General features: G+C 32.3%; 1 pseudogene; it reads left to right on the forward strand.

The window, feature by feature from the left end:
- The window catches only part of LOC142321932 (uncharacterized), a 17,361-nt pseudogene extending 792 nt beyond the window's left edge, over positions 1–16,569 (forward strand).
- The last annotated feature ends 348 nt before the right edge of the window (positions 16,570–16,917 follow it).

A 16,917-nucleotide genomic window follows, 5' to 3' on the forward strand; every position in this document is an offset into this window, starting at 1 on the left:
GTACGTTGATAACTTGTAAGACATGTGTCTTAACAAGCTATGTTATACAAGAAAAAATTGTGATAAATGTAAAAGAAGCAATTTACCATTTGAAGTAATGATAGGAAATGGATCAGTCTGACATCCTGTTACTCTAGTAGAAATTTTATGAGAATTACCATTATTATTCGATGTTGATGATGCTTTTTGTTTCATTTGTTCTTTACTGATACAATGTTTAATTTTGCATTTATTCTTGGAATTAAATTTCTTTACATTTATTTTGAAAGTTCTGTTTAAAAAATTTCTGTAAATGGACAAAATTTTATATTTGTAGTTAATTAAATATAATTTCTTAAGTCATTTAATGAGCCTAATCATGAAAATAATATTAGTATAGTTTGCCATTTATACTTACTGCTTGTGATTTAATTATTTTACTGGAACCAGTTTGAAATTGTCAAGCTATAGAACATCAATTGCATTATTTTCTTAATATATATGTACGAGGTGCGAGAATAAAGTAATGAGACTGATTTTTCTTTGCAACATGTGGCAACCCTGCAGCTTGCGTAGGCACACCATCTTTGACCTTGGTCTATAAGCTACTCCTAGTCCAAGCGGCACATTGATGCAACTGCTCAGTCATGAGTTTGTGTCCCTCGTCACAGCTCTTTGTACATCTTGTGTTGTTTGAAAATGGTGTCCCTTGACTGCCATTTTGACTCTTGGAAAAAGAAAAAAGTCGCACAGAGCGATAGCTGGTGAATAAGGAGGCTGTGGTAGTACTGAAATTTGTTTTGAAGTTAAAAATTGCTGTACCGATAGAGCAGTATGGGATGGCGCATTATCGTGATGCAGAATCCAATTATCAGCAATGTTGGCACGGACATGAAGATCTTGTTTACGAAGTCTTTCTAAAATTTCTTTGTAGAAATATTGGTTAACTGTTTGTCCAGGAGGCACCCATTCTTTATGAACAATTCCCTTGGAATCGAAGAAGCACACAAGCATGCATTTCACTTTTGACTTTGACATGCAAGCCTTTTTTTGGTCTGGGTGATCCCTTTGAGCACTATTGCGAACTTTGGCATTTTGTCTGGATCGTATTGAAAAAACCAACCTTCATCACCAGTGATAACACAGCTCAACAATTCTGGATTGATTTCCGTTTGCTCTAACAGATCGGCTGCCACATTTTTCCGAGTTTCTCGCTGTTGTTGTGTGAGATTTTTGGGGACCATTTTTGCACAAATCTTTCTCGTACTAAGATCTTCAGTTAATATTAGACGAACCGTTTCTCGATCGATGTTGAGTTATTCTGCAATCATTTTCACGGATAATCTTCCATCAGATCGTACGATTTCACGCACCCTGGTCAAGTTGACATCTGTCCGTGAGGTTGTTGGTCGTCCGCTGCGGTCTTCATCTTCAACATTCGTTCTGCCTTCACTAAAAATTTTATGTCACCGAAAAACTTGAGCTCTTGACATAACCTCCTCTCCAAAAGCCTTCTGAAGCTTACCGTAAGTTGTCGTAGTGTTTTCACCCAATTTAACGCAAAAAGAAATGGCATACCGTTGCGCAATATTTTGCGGTTTCATTCTGTGACGAGAGACACAAACATGTGTTCACTTATTACAGCACAACTCACGACTGAGAAGTTGCATCAATGTGCCGCTTAGACTAGAAGTAGCTTATAGACCAAGGTCAAAGATGGTGTGCCTACGCAAGCTGCAGGGTTGCCACAGCTTGCAAAGAAAAATCAGTCTCATTACTTTATTGTCGCACCTCATATATAATATTTAAATTGTATTAAATAAACTACCTACTACAGATTATCCAGATAAGACACATCTTACTTTAATTTTTCATTAAAGTACTTTTGCAGATCTCACATCCTCAATCATGATTGAACTGTTATTGCATATATATATATATATATATACATATACATATACATACATACACACACACATACATTTTAATATATATATTTTTTAAATTGTGATCTTAGTTTTAACTGGTGAGAAAAATATTGCACTGAATTATTTTATCCTCTACTGTAGTAGATTGTGCTGCAGTCTCATTATTAATTTAGCTCAAATTGCAAGTATGTTCATGTAAATATACATATATTTTATAAACATCAAATACTAATTTGATGTTCATAAAAATGAATTGTTTCTACTCTATTGCCATTTATTTCTAAAATTTTATTTATACCAAACATAGTATATTAATGCTGTATTGCTGAGAAAAAATTTGGTTTATCAATAAAGATGCTAAAATATTCTTTAAATTAAAAATTAAATGATCTATTAAAATACGTAAATATTAATGCAGTTATCACATATTTATGTATGTATGTATGTCAAACTTATTAAATATATTTCTATTTTGTATATATGTATGTCAAATATTAAATATATTTCTTTTTTGTTATGGTTATTGGTTTTTGTTTATAGACATTGCAGTGCTCAAAAAAAAGGTATTCTTTTTTCAATATTTGTGTCATATGTAAAATTTCTGTAGGTATCTTTATCTGGGTATCCTTATCTTCTGTCAGAATGGTGGTTTTTAAAAATCTTCATGTACACAATAAGTTTTATTGTTTTCAACCATTATTTTTGAAGTTATACTTCTTTTGGCGCATAGGATAAAGTAATCAGAGTGTATTTTCAGCAAGTTACGGAAGTTGCGCGTGCCGATATAACACACCATGATGTTAGTGAACGTTTATTATTATGATTATTATTTTCTTTTCCATCTGAAGTTATCCTAGTTATCAAATTGTACCATTTGTAAGGTTGCTCATATATAAATAAGGTAATTTATTTTATTATTATATCTTGAGTTAATTTATCAATTTGAAAAATTAATTTTAATAAATGTAATTGAAGGAAAATAAATATTATAAATATTGAATTAGAAAAGGGAAATAATAAAAAAAGCATATTCAAATTTGTTTTTTTATTGAATCCTCCAATTTAATATTATTTTTACAAAATTTATATATATAATATATATATATATATATATATATATAAAACTGTCTTTATTTGAAAGATATGCAATTTTAATTTTTTTTAGTTTCCAAGATGCCCAAAACAAATGCAGAGAAATGTAAAGATTATAAGTATAACCAAGCAGAAAAAAATAATAGCGGAATGAGTTCAAGCTTACAGACTATGCTAAAAAATAATTTCAGAACAAAGTGGAATATCTGTAAGTGGTCCTTCCAGTGTTCATTAAATTCAGATATATGTGTACTGACTCCCGGACCATCATGTCAGTCAGCTCCTATCAATTTAAATGAAATCATTTCCAGTGATATTGTAAATCAGGTTTGTGAAATGCGCAATTCATAGTGACTCCTGGACTATCAAATCAGGCAGCTCCTATAAATTTAAATGAAATTATTTGTAATGATATTGTAAATAAAGTTGGTGACAATATGTGCAATTCATCTTTGTCCACTTCAGCACAGGATTACCATTTTACTGTGCAAGCTGAGGTGCATTTACAAAATTCTCCTCAGCTTTGCAACAACCGTATAACCAAACACGTTCCGTTAACACCAGCAATGGTGAGCAAAAAAAAAAAAAAAAAAGAGCTATTAACTGAAGCCTCAAACTTACAAGATCTATCCAATCAAGACATTCTGCCTAGCATACCTAGGCAGAGGAGAAGTAAGCTTCCCATGATTTTAAAACACAATATTTAGAAAACATTTCACAAAACTATTTTTATCATATTTTTCATATCATAAGCCACTGATAACCATCGTGCCTATTCAATCGTCATGCAAAGAATTAATGGAACTAAACTAATCTAAATATATTCTATGAATTTTGTTTTATATGACAACGAATACTTCAATACTTTTTAAACTGTATAAAATAAATATTATTTAATTAAGTGTTACTTATTCAAACTTTTATTCATGGTATTTAATTCATCTATTGACTGTTTGACTCAGTTCAAATTTGTTTGAATGCGTAAAAAAATTCTTTTTATATTCACACCAAAGAAGTATAACTTCTTACGTGTGTACATAAGTGCACAGATGCTTTTTTTTTATCACAATTATGTGTAAAATTTTAAAATTTAATTTAGCTCTGTTTTTAAATTTTCTGCATTGCTTGGAATAATGTTTGTTGATTCTATTAATCACTGATCAAAAATTGCTGGTTTTGTATGTTCAAGTGTGGTTAGGGTTGATTTATGTCTTGTGATGGCATGTTTTATCATAAAAATTTTATTGCCAATAATATTGGTTTTTTATAGACATATGTAATGTATGTTTAGGATGTTTAATGTTCTTTTATTTTCATTTTTAGCTTGAATTTTAGATTATTGTTGTTTATTTTGTATTAAATTTTGTTAATTTTTTTATAGTAAAGTTGTAAAAGACAATCTCATTAACATACACCATTCCCATAACAAAATTTTACAATCTTCTTAGTTAATATCTCAGATTGTTGTTGAATCTTTATATCATCTAAGGACAGTGGTGATCATTTGCACTTTTCATCATCCTTGGACAATGAGAAGAAGTATAGTGTTATTAAATACAATTTTCCAATCTGTATACTAAAGTATTTGATCCATGTATCATGAGTGTGTGTAAGATACACATATGGTCTATATAATTTGTAATTCTTTTTACATACTATTCACTACTTACACTACTTATGTTACAGGATCCTGCAGAAATATTTTGAATAATTATAAAATTAAAAACACAAAATCATATGATCTTTATTATAGTGGTGATGAAACTATAAAATTCCAATTTCCATATATACATTGATGTAATTTTTTTTGTCAGTCATTTGACTGCATTGCAACCTTCTCTGTTAAATTTTAATCTTTAAACCTCAGCATAATTATTACATCTTACAGCCTCAGTGATAGAGATAAAATTGGTAATTGGATTACATAAATTTTTGTCTTCCTTTACAGTTTTTATCCTCTACATATCCTTCTTTCATTAAATAAACTAAAACTTGACGTTTTAATGTATGGTCACCAACCTAGCCACCTCTTTATCAGATTTTTTCACCATTTTCTCTCCTTTGCTGTTCATCTTAAGAGCTCAAATTTTATAAACCCACTAATTTTTAACAAACCTGTAACTGAAATTTTAAAGCTGTCTTTTTCTTTTAACTTTTCCCATTATCTATGTTTCACTACCATAAAGCAAACACCTCGAATACTTAAAAGAATATCTTTCTATCACTTCCATATTTGATACTAATTAAATCATTTTCTTTATAAAAATAGGTCATTAAATATTTTTAAAAACAATGACACTAAACTTATTTTTAACAGTGAAAGTTATAAAAATCATTACTTGTGTCTGAGTTAGCTTCAATAAGAAAACTTTTTTCTTACTTTTATTGTTAAATAAGTATACTGCAGCCAGTTTTTTTTAAAGAACTTCCCAAATTAATATTTAATCCCTAATAAGGAGTCTTAGGAGTCTTTTTGATACATTTCTTTATCTCTTGTCTATTTATACAACTAATTTAATTTTTAAACTTCTCTTTTAGTAATTAGTCCATGGCATTCAAAATATTTTCTAACCTATTTTTGGTTTCTATAAAAAGTACTTAAGTATTACCTAATCCAGTTCTATTAACACATGTTGTATCCTAAGATTAATATTTCTGCCGTCTAAGATTGTATAGTCTACTCAGTCCTGTTTCTCCTAAGTTGTAATAACTGAAGGTGTATCATTTATCCTTATTGACTTTTTTTCAGTTTTAGAATTACTCTTCAGCTATTGGCTTTTCTTGCACTTATTCTATTATGGCTTTGTAGTCCCTCTCTGTTTATTTATCTTTCTAGTTTTATTAAATTCTTGTTAGTTTTACATATCTGATTAAATCCTTACTTCTTCATACTCGCATATTCTTTGTAAACTCATCTTCTGAAGAAATTGGGATGTAAATCTATAGTATAGTTGCAGATTAGGCTTTAAATCTACAAATTAGTGTTTAAATAGTTTATTGGCTAACCCCATACATAGACTTGTCCATAACCTTTATCAGGAATCTGTCAAGAACTAAAAATTCAAATGGAAATTTAACTTTTTTCATAGGATCATATATCCCATGGTTTTGAGATGAACTCATCTACTAGTACTATACAAACTTAAAAGATAAAGTGGGGTAATTGATTAAAAAAGAAATTTTTCTGTCTATATCTAAACTTTTAATAAAATGTTAAGATTTACATATATTAAACATACTTATCAATTATTTGATTATATGCAATAACTGAAGTATCTCTATTTATGACAACATCAGTTTGGGTACATCTGTTTTCATTTGAATTATTGAAACATGTAGTTTGTATACATTTGTCTTCACACTGAATTTCACAACAGTTATTACATACATTATAGTGTTGAGATTGTTTACTGAAATATAAATATCTATATTAGTGTTACATATATAAAATAAAAATAATGTAATTTGTGATAGCTATAAGCTATATAATTAATTAGATTGATAAATTGTATCTCAGTTATATGGAAATAAATGGTTTGAAGATTGTCATTTTCTCATATATTTTCAATCCAACAACTACAATAAAACAATTTCCATTAATAAATTTTGCTACTGACCAGTGGAAAGAATTTTAATTTTGCTAATATCACATTTTTAAATACCTCATTTTTATTACTTTTAAAAAAAGAACCAAAGATTAATTTAACAAATTCAAAATTTTATTCAAAAACCCTAGTATAAGTTTTCTTAATAAAATTTTTTGTTCAAATATTTAAAATTGTAAAACGGTCAGTTGTGTTTTCTAGTTACAGTAATGATTAAAAATACAAACATTTTATAATGGTAGTATATAAATCAAGATAAAAGTTTTTTTGATATTAAACAGAGTAAAAGATGCTTGGTGTGCCTGTATAAATATTTTTATTACCTTACAGCAAAATGTTAACTAACTCCTTTCAGTCTGAGACCTGATCCTTCATATTTTTCTGTTTGTAAGAAAAATGGGTGCTTAATTTTATAATAATTACTGCAGTATGTTGCATTTTCTTAACAAAACTGTGGGAAAATTACACCTTGAACTTGAACTGTTAAGTAATACTTGAGTAAAAATGTTTACTGAACAAAGTGCACTGACATCAATTCATGAAAAAAAGACAATTTTTTAGGGTGTTCGTATGTAGAGCATCAATATCACAATAGAATTTTGCCTTTTTAATGAAGTCCCTCTCCCCCTGCATTGTTTTTTCAATGTCAACTTTTTCAAACTCTTAGTATAAAATCAATTGAATAGTACTTCTCTGTGTTTAGTATATGGAACATTTTCTATGCCTGGACTAGCTCAATGCAGTTGGTGTTTCTTGTTTTTTTTTCCAGAATATTGCAATCTGGTTTTCTTGTAAAAAATTATCTGTTCTTGGATTTACTTGGTTGAGTAGAAACAGAATAATATTTAAATGTAAAAATCCAAGATTATTCAACATTAATGAAAAGAAATACAAACATGTTAATCAATTTTGCAGTAATAGGGCCTAAGACAGAAAATATTCTTTTAACACACAATTTTTAAGTGTGTTCAATGGGTGAAAGTAATTCATGAGTATCTGGTTATTAAGACCAGGGTGACATAAAATTAGTTAATCTGAGTTAATAAATTTAATAAAATAGCATTAATATGAAAGATAATACTACCTCATTTGGTTTTCATATTCAGTTTCTTACTGCATGCTGATAAAAAGTATAGTTATCCATTTATCATACAAGTACCACAGTTTTGTCAGTCTATGATAGAATGTATTTATTCCATCACTCTTTCGTATTCTGCAGTTATATTCACATAGAGTTTTACATGTCAAAATTTTTATTTACCTGATAAAAAGTTGCAATAATAAAGAATCTCATTAGAAAAATTACCTGTTTTTGTTATTACTGTTGTTATTAATTTCGTCCTCTAATAAATTATCAATTATTTCTACTTCTAATTCTTCTCGTTCTTGTCTTACTTCACTAAAAAAAATTATATAAATTTATTATTTATTTATTATTTTATAATAATAAATAAAATAAAGATAATAATTAATAAATAACTTAACAGCTACTTATTTATTACTTTGTATTTTATACCAAATTTTTTTTATCGAGATATAAAATCAAGTTTCAGAAGGAAACATTTTTTATGGATGAACCGTTACATTCATTTTTATCATATAGACTTATAAAAAGAAAACTTGTTTCACATACAACGTATACTTTAAGTACAATGGGTTCACCCACTAATGGCGTCACTAATAAAATATTTTTATAACACTGGAAAATGTATAACAAAAAGAACATGTACATGGTACGAGGGTAAGTTAATTATCCGCAATGTAATTATAAATTTTATTGCAATACAAATAGGAAACTTACATGTACATCATTTTTCAACATAGTCCCCTTGCATTTCATCGCACTTGGTCCATCGTTGCAAAAGCTACGATTAGCTTTTTGATGCCCTCAAAAAATAAGGTTTTCGGTTAAGCTGTGAGTCAGGAATGTACCGCTTCTTTCACCGTTTCGTCCGAGGTAAATTGACGGCCCCTTAATGCCTCTTTGAGTGGACCAAACAAGCGATAGTCAGAAGGGGCAAGATCAGGACTATATGGAGGATGAACCAGTACTTCAAAGTTGAGTTACAGCAGTATGTGGACGGGCATTGTCGTGCAACATTGCAACACATTTTGACAGCAGTCCTCGGCGTTTGCTTCAAATTGGCAGTAAGCATCTCACTGTAACACTGTTTATTGTCATGCCCTTTCCTCAAAATGTCCAGTACTGGGCCTTGTGAGTTCCAAAAAACCGTAAAAGTATCAGTTTTCCTGCGGATGGTTGGGTCTTGAACTTTTTTTTGCAGGGCGAATTTGAATGTTCCCATTCCATACTCTGCCGTTTACTCTCCGGCTCATAATGATGGATCCATGTTTTGTCACCAGTGATGATTTTGTCTAAGATGTCCCACTCGTTACCATAGTGATCCAAATGTTTTTGGCAGATGTCCAAGCACATTTGTTTATGCAACTGTGCAAGTTGTTTTGGGACCCATCTTGCACAGACTTTATGAAACTCTGGCCTGTTGTAGATGATTTCGTAGGCAGAACCGTGAAACTAGTCTGTTGTGGATGATTTCGTAGGCAGAACCGTGACTAATTTGCAGACAATGTGTGTTACTTCATCAATAGTTACTCGTCTGTCTAAGAAAACCATGTCACGTGCATGCTCAATGTTTTCCTCATTTGTAACGATAAATGGTCATCTGGCTCCTTCATCGTGCTTACACTTGTACGACCATTTTTGAATTGTTTAATCCATTCGTAGACACTCTGTTCCCGTACTGTACCGAAAGTCTTAGATGAATTTCTGCCCCCTGATACACCTTCCGACGACAAAAAAGAGATCACTGAATGTTGATCTTCTTTGTTGCAAACAAAAAGCAGAGCAGTCATGGTTAACGGCAGGGCAGCGATAATGGAACTAACCTAGCAGCATCTAACCTGCACAGGCATAACAACAATTAAACCACGCATGCGTCATCTATGCAACACGACAGTACTAACAACATAAACAGAAATGTAACTAAATTGTGGATAATAATAGACTTACCCTCATATTTTACTGATACTATGATTCATGAAAACATACTCATGTAAAGGCAATACAAGATCATTTCTTATACTGATTTAATCCATCATGCATTGATTGGAAATAGTGTTGCCAACTCACCTCTGTCAACATGACAGGAGTGGGATTATATTTCTACTGAAAATCAAGTCTTGCGCTATCACCCTACATCGAGTCAAAAGAGTATGCAAGCTTCTAGTGAAGCAGTGGAAGGGAAAGCCAATCTATCTCAGGTTATCTTATTGCAAGAAGAAGCTAAAGGAGACAGAGAAAGAAGAAATGAACACACCCTTTAAATACTTGCAAGAAAAAAACAATCGATACAGAGATCCAACATCAATGAGATTCATGGGATGCCTGAAAATGCCAAAGAAAACAAAGTGCTAATAGATGTCGTTACTGCTTTAGGCATGGATGTTATGATAAATTCAATCGACATTTGTCACCGGCTGGGGAAGAAGGTCAATTCCAAATGCTTCAGTTGGGATCAATGCAAGGACAAACAATTAATTTTGGACAAGTGAAGAGAGAAACATTTTAACAAGAATGACTTGGGGATGATGCAGGTAGCAGTTCCAATCTATGTGAACGAGAGTGTCTGTGCAGGAAGGAAGAGGTTGTATGCAATAGCTGGGCAGGCTTAGACTGAGAAGAAATTTACCTACCCATGGATTCAAAATAAAAAAATTCTGATTCCTCTGCTCCTGTGAAGATTATGGCAATGGACGATTTATCTAGCCTATAAGCTTATTGTCAGTCTAACATGGAAACTGATAATAAATGGTCATAACTAAGCCTAATCTATTTTCAATAAGAAATTTTTTTTCTACAATCTGAATGGCAGTAAATTTAAATTTATTTTCGCTTGTTAATGTTTTTTAAGTTGACAATGAATTTGTAATAAAACACCAGAATATAAATAGTTTAAGAGATTTTCCTTTTTGATTTATATTAATTCATTAAATAAATTGCGTGGTGCTATAATAATATCTGAAATGTAGGTAAAAGAATGTGAACTTAACCAGTTTAATATAAATGGTTACTCAGTTTGCTAAAACCAGTAAAAATTATCAATTTCAAAAACTTAAACTAACTCTTTTTTTTTTTCTCTTACATGTGCAGAAGAAGTAACTTTGGTTATAAAAGGGTTGAATTTAAATAAAGTCCCAGGGTTTGATGGTATTTCTGCATTTTCATAAAATAGCTTAAGTATATTTTATCTCCATTTTTAGCCTTTTTAATCAACTTGAGTTTTATAAGTGGAAAATTTCCATTGATCTTAAATCTGCAGTATTTGTTCTTTAGTTCAAAAAAAAGGAATTCTTTAATTAAATAATTATAGACCCGGGGTCGGCAACCTGCGGCTCGCGAGCCACATGCCGCTCTTTGGATGTGAAGCTGCTGCTCTTTAGTCCCCATACGCAAATATTATTTATTTTATCAACAACAAAAAATTTTTTGAATCGTTCTGAATTTATTAACGAGGATTAGGCACCGATTCTATCTCTTTGGCACTTGTACTCGCTTTTCACCGCACCCCTCCCCCGTGACATGCTTCGTCAGTCCGTCAGAAGCTCTCGAATGACGCCGTCGTCGGATGTTTCTATATAGGTTTTAATTCGCCTTCGACGCAAGACAATTTCGCGTCTTCACCAGTGCTTTGGCTGTGACGTATAGTTTGTTGTTTCAAGTAAAAGAGTTAGAAGCGAATTATCTTCTCAAAGTTATGTATGTACATAACCGAAGTAAAGATAGGTAACATAATAAGTATTATATTTTTAAAATACATTTTTTTTTCCAAATAAGATACCTAACTACTTTTTTGAAGTTAATAAGAATTGTCAAAAAAAAAACAAAGTACTACTGTTGGATATTACCGCGAAAGTATTTTTATTAAAATATATATTTAATACATTACCTATTTTATTATTTATCTATTTTATAGCTTTTATTATTTAAAAATTAGCGTTAAAATAATAATTATAAGTGTAAGTACCTATAAATTGTTATTTAATAAACCTATTTTCGAGGATCAAAGTAGGTAGGTATTTGAAGTTTTAGATTGTTTATATGTTTGGCAATTTTCATTGATTTCAGCATAGCTGGGCATAACACCTTTACTCGTAAAATATCTAATATTTGCCAAAATTAAAAAAAAAAAAAAAAAAAAAATGTGCAGACTGCGCCGTGATAAACATGTTCTGACAAGTCCGTTCGTGCCAGTCGGCGATCACCGCACACAGGAGGCGACGAAACTGTGTACTTATAGTCAACCAATACCACTGAAATATAGAAATACTGGAATGGGCACTGCCTTTGTCAAACGTGAGACAGATAGATTTAGAGGTGTAGTTGTCATTGTCGCACAGTGCAGCGCATGCGCATTGTACCTAACGTACCGTCCCTTCAGAAAGTGATTCCATAAAACTTAATTGTATTGTTCACGATTTTAATAATTTTTATTTTTACAGTGAATGAAACATTTACTATCATAGCAACATGATTATGTGTATATAAATACAGCACTTACTCATTGACTCTGTTTGTTTGTTTATGTTATAAAATAAATCGTATTAAAAATATCCGTCAATAATTTTTATAACATTTACTTTTAAATCACTATTTATCGGTTGCGTATTTAGAAGTAATTATTAAGTGATAAAATCTCATAATTCTATTTAATTAATAAAACTTCTCATCTGCTGTTTTGAATACTTAGTAATCATTTAAAAAATTCTTTATTACAGCTTCACCGCAAGCATGGCATCTACAAAAAAAAAGAGAGGAACTGAAGAAGAGCATCGAGAATTCAATCGTGATTGGACGGAGTCGTTCGCTTTCACATGCAACACAGATGGCCTTCCGACTTGTCTTATTTGCCACGAAAAAGTCGCACACAATAAAAAATCAAATTTAGAGAAACGCTTCACTAAAAAAACATACGCAGTTGCTAGTAAATATCCAGCCGGCGAAGAACGAAAAAAGCAGTCGACGAGCTCCAAAAACAAAAACAGCAATCAAGTTCCATGTTAAGTAACTGGACGCAATCTACAAGTAATATTAATCTGGCAAGCTTCGCGGTATCACTAGAAATTGCAAAAAAAGGCAAACCATTCACAGATGGTGAGTATGTCAAAGATTGCTTCATACGTGCATCTGAAGAACTGTTTCGTGATTTCAAAAACAAACCAGAAATCTGAAAAAAATCAAAGATTTGCCACTATCCGCTAAAACACTAAAAGATAGAATAGCTAAAATGTAACATATTTGCAGGTGGAAGATATTCAAGTTTCTTCTGTCTTATCACTTGCTATAGATGAGTTTTGCGACATAAAAGACACGGCACAAGTTGCCCTCTTTGTCAGGTATATGTCTTCCTAAGGTCCAGATTGCTACAGTGAGGTGAAGAAGTTGGCATTTGTAGTGCTGACTATCTTCGGATCGACATATTCGTGCGAGCAAGCGTTCTCTTGCATGAATATAATTAAAAGTTAAGTAAGAAGCCAACTAACAAATGAAAATGTAGAGTCGTGTTTGAAACTTAAAACAACAAGTTATGAGTCAAATTTATCCAAACTTTCTAAAACCATGCAAAGCCAATGCTTCCACTGAATTTGTTTGCTCAATTGTTTGTTATTGAAGTACAAGTTAGTGTTGTAAGTAAATGTTTAATTGTTTTAATTTTTACTTAATAAGTAATTATCTAATAATGCCATATATTATATTGTCTAATTTGTTGTGAAAAACACTACTTATATATGAATAAATAGATATTTTTTCTTATGAATAAATAGATTAGTTTTTTCTTATCAAAAAACTTTATTTATGCGAGTAAGGTAAAGGCACCAGTAGTTGACCGTGCACTAGTAGTTGACCATTTTGACATTTAACAGCTATTAATAAGGTCCCAACTGGCAATAGCTTCTACAAAAAGATAGAATATTGGGTAAGTAGTTAATTTGATTAATTCTTATAATGTTTTATCTACAGTAAATCATGGGATTCTGATGTCATAACCTTGCTCTGGCCATATTTTGGGGATGGTCAACTACTAAATCCACAATTCACGATTGCTCTAGAGTTTGACCATGGTGGTCAATTACTAAATAAATGGACTCTTTCATAATTTACTTATTTATACACATTTGCTTGGTTCCTAGGTGTAGGGAAGAGTCTTGTGTCTGACTATTTTGTTCATAGAGCGTCTCGTTTCAGTAGTTGACCGCATGGTCAATTACTGATACAAGCTATGGTCAATTTTTGACACAATTTTTTTACATTTAATTATTAGGTGGAGTGGGTTTTAAACGCTGTGAGTGCTAGAAATGTTTAATTTGTCCTTAAAGTTCTAATGATTTTGCCATTTTATCTAAAATATGCTTAGGTAAAACTAGTAATTCTGTAAAGTTTACAATAAAAAAACAAAATTTAAATTTTATAAGATTGTGGTCTGAAACCTTTTTTGTTTTGTATAAGTTAGTATAGTTCAATCTGTTATAAAACATCCTAAGGGTTAAATAAAATGCAATTTTTATGCTACTTATTTTTTCAGGTCTGCTGTGAAATAGTAAACAAGATGCCTGGAGCCAAGAGCTCATTCCTGAGCTATTCAGAAGAAGCCATGAAAGCTGCGATGGAAGACGTTCAGCTTCACCTAACACCAATAAGGACAGCAGTGAAAAATTTTGGAGTCCCAAGGACAACTTTAAAATATAAAGTCGAAGGGAAGAGTCCAGCTCAGAGGAAGATGGGGCCTGCTTCCATTCTCAGCAAAGAAGAGGAGGCGGAAATATGCAAGTGGATCGAAAAGATTGCAAAATCTGGTTTCCCGGTAACAGTGGATGAGCTTACCATCAGTGTGCAAATGATAAAGGAAATGGGATATCCACACCCGTTTAAAGATGGGAGACCCGGTAAAACTTGGGTGAAGGCCTTTCTAAGAAGAAACAGTCATATATCTAAAAGAATCTGTCAAAATTTGATTGTGTCTAGATCAGCAGTCAGAGGTGCGCTGATATACTGCACTGATTTACAGAGGTCCATGCATACTTGACAGAAAACAGTTGCGACCACATATTAGATGACCCTTCTCGCTTATTTAACTGCGACGAGACGGCATTTTTTTTAAATCCGAAGGGGCAGAAAGTCCTTGCAAGAAAAGGGGACAAGACCATATACCAGCAGGTCAATGCTGACGAAAAAAGAATGTGTCACAGTTTTAATGACCGGCAGTGCTAGTGGTGTATTAGCGCCAACCACCGTGTTGTTTAAATATAAACGTGTACCACAAGAAATCGCTGACAATTTCCCTAGGGAATGGGGTCTAGGGAAAACAGACTCCGGATGGATGACGTGTGAGGCTTTTTACGAGTTCATTGCAGATATATTATCCTACCTGTGATTCTCTTTGTTGATGGTCATGTTTCACATTTGAGCCTACAAACTAGCCAATTTTGTGACAGTAAAGGAATCATTTTAGTGGCGTATCCAAACGCCACCCACATCCTACAGCCGATGGATGTTTCTGTGTTTAGAACCCTAAAAGAGGGATGGAAAAAAGTTCACCTGTGGAGAATTAAAAATATTACGAAAGAGTCTCCTTTCCTAAAGAAAAGCGACTTCGCAAAGCTGCTGCAAGAAGTTATTCAACAAAATGTCATGGAATCGATTCTATCAAATGGATTTCATAAATGTGGCCTTTATCCTTGGGATCCACAGGCAGTTAAGATACCTGGGCAGCAATTAGAAGAACAGATCGACAACAGCTGGCCAGTGCAGCAGCAGATGACAAATTTAAGCTTCGGCCTTCGTTTTCTTAATGAAAATATTGGCAAAGAAAAGTTGCCAGTTTTTCGTGTAGCATTACAATTAGACACATGGTCAGGAGATCAACATGACACTTCCCTTTTTGCATTGTGGAAGAGCACAAAAACAAAGCTTGATCAACTCTGTTCTGGTTCTGAGCCTTGTGGGGGTGCACATGCTTTGCATGAGCTGACTCTAGAGGATGCAGATTTTCCTGCAACTGACCTAGGAGATTTTCAAGACTTCAAATCTCAACATTCCTCCACCAGAGATTCAAGCTGAACCAACGCAGTCACAACAACCAGCACCACTAACACTGCTAGATCCATCTATAGAAGAATCAGTGCCTCAAACAGCAGTTCTCTATGTTATACCACCCAGTGTAGTTCCAATTTTGACTGTCAGGAATGAAGAGGAAATGTCAGATGGTATACCTGGGAGCGCTGTAAATGTTGTAGCAGGACCTTCTCATGGGATACTATCCCCTTTTAAGAGACACTTTTTTACCCGGCATCAGCAACTCAGCAAGAATAATACAACCAAAAAACTCTATAAAGAAAGAATGCCTACCATTGTGTCTGGTAAACTGTGTCAGGAGTATTTTATTAAAAAAATGAAAAAGAAAGAAGAACAAGAACAGCTGAAGATAAAGAGCTATAGAGAGAAAACAAAAAAAGGAAGAGAATGAAAAACTAAAAGAAGAGAAAGATCGGCACCGGAAATTCAAACAGGCAAAAAGAAAGGTTCAGTTTTCGTCAGAAAGTTCTGACTCAGATGTTGCAATTTCCTCTGGGGAGAGCGTTGTATCTGAATTTACGAAGGACGAGGGTTCTGATGAAGGTCACAACTAGAAACCTGTGATGAAATATGTCGGGGAATATGTTGCTTTCAAGTGCGAGGGTTCATTCTTTCCAGGGAAAATTGAAAAGTTAGATAAAGATGGAGCCTCTGTCACTTCAATGCAGAAATGTGGGCGATTGTGGAAGTGGCCGGAAAGACCTGATGTGCTGGATTATCCTTGGGCATCCATACTAGGCCAGATTAACGAGCCATGAAAAACAAGCAAGACCCATAATGTTTATTCCGTTCAAGAGTTAGATTTTCTTTGGGACTGAGAACCAAATAAATCTTAAATAAAAGTTAATCTTATATTGTTTTATTTTATGTATTTTTTGCTGGTTTAACTTATTGAAATAACTTAATGGTTATTTATAATATTAAACTATTTTGGGTTGTATTGGTTGGTTTATTTTTACCTTTAAAATAAATTTATCTATTTTGTTGTCCTTCTTCCATCTGGTCAACTTTCTGGTACAACACAAGGTCAACTACAATTTTTTTCATTTTTATTAATGGTCAACTACTAGTTCATTAGCGAGTGGACTAATTGTTAGTTTATTTATCTTACAGGTTTATTTTTTTGGAAAAATAGTACTTATTCCTTAATTTAGAAGTAGTA

This window comes from Lycorma delicatula, chromosome 3 (genome assembly GCF_047948215.1).
Source record: "Lycorma delicatula isolate Av1 chromosome 3, ASM4794821v1, whole genome shotgun sequence".
In the NCBI taxonomy this organism is placed as follows: domain Eukaryota; kingdom Metazoa; phylum Arthropoda; class Insecta; order Hemiptera; family Fulgoridae; genus Lycorma; species Lycorma delicatula.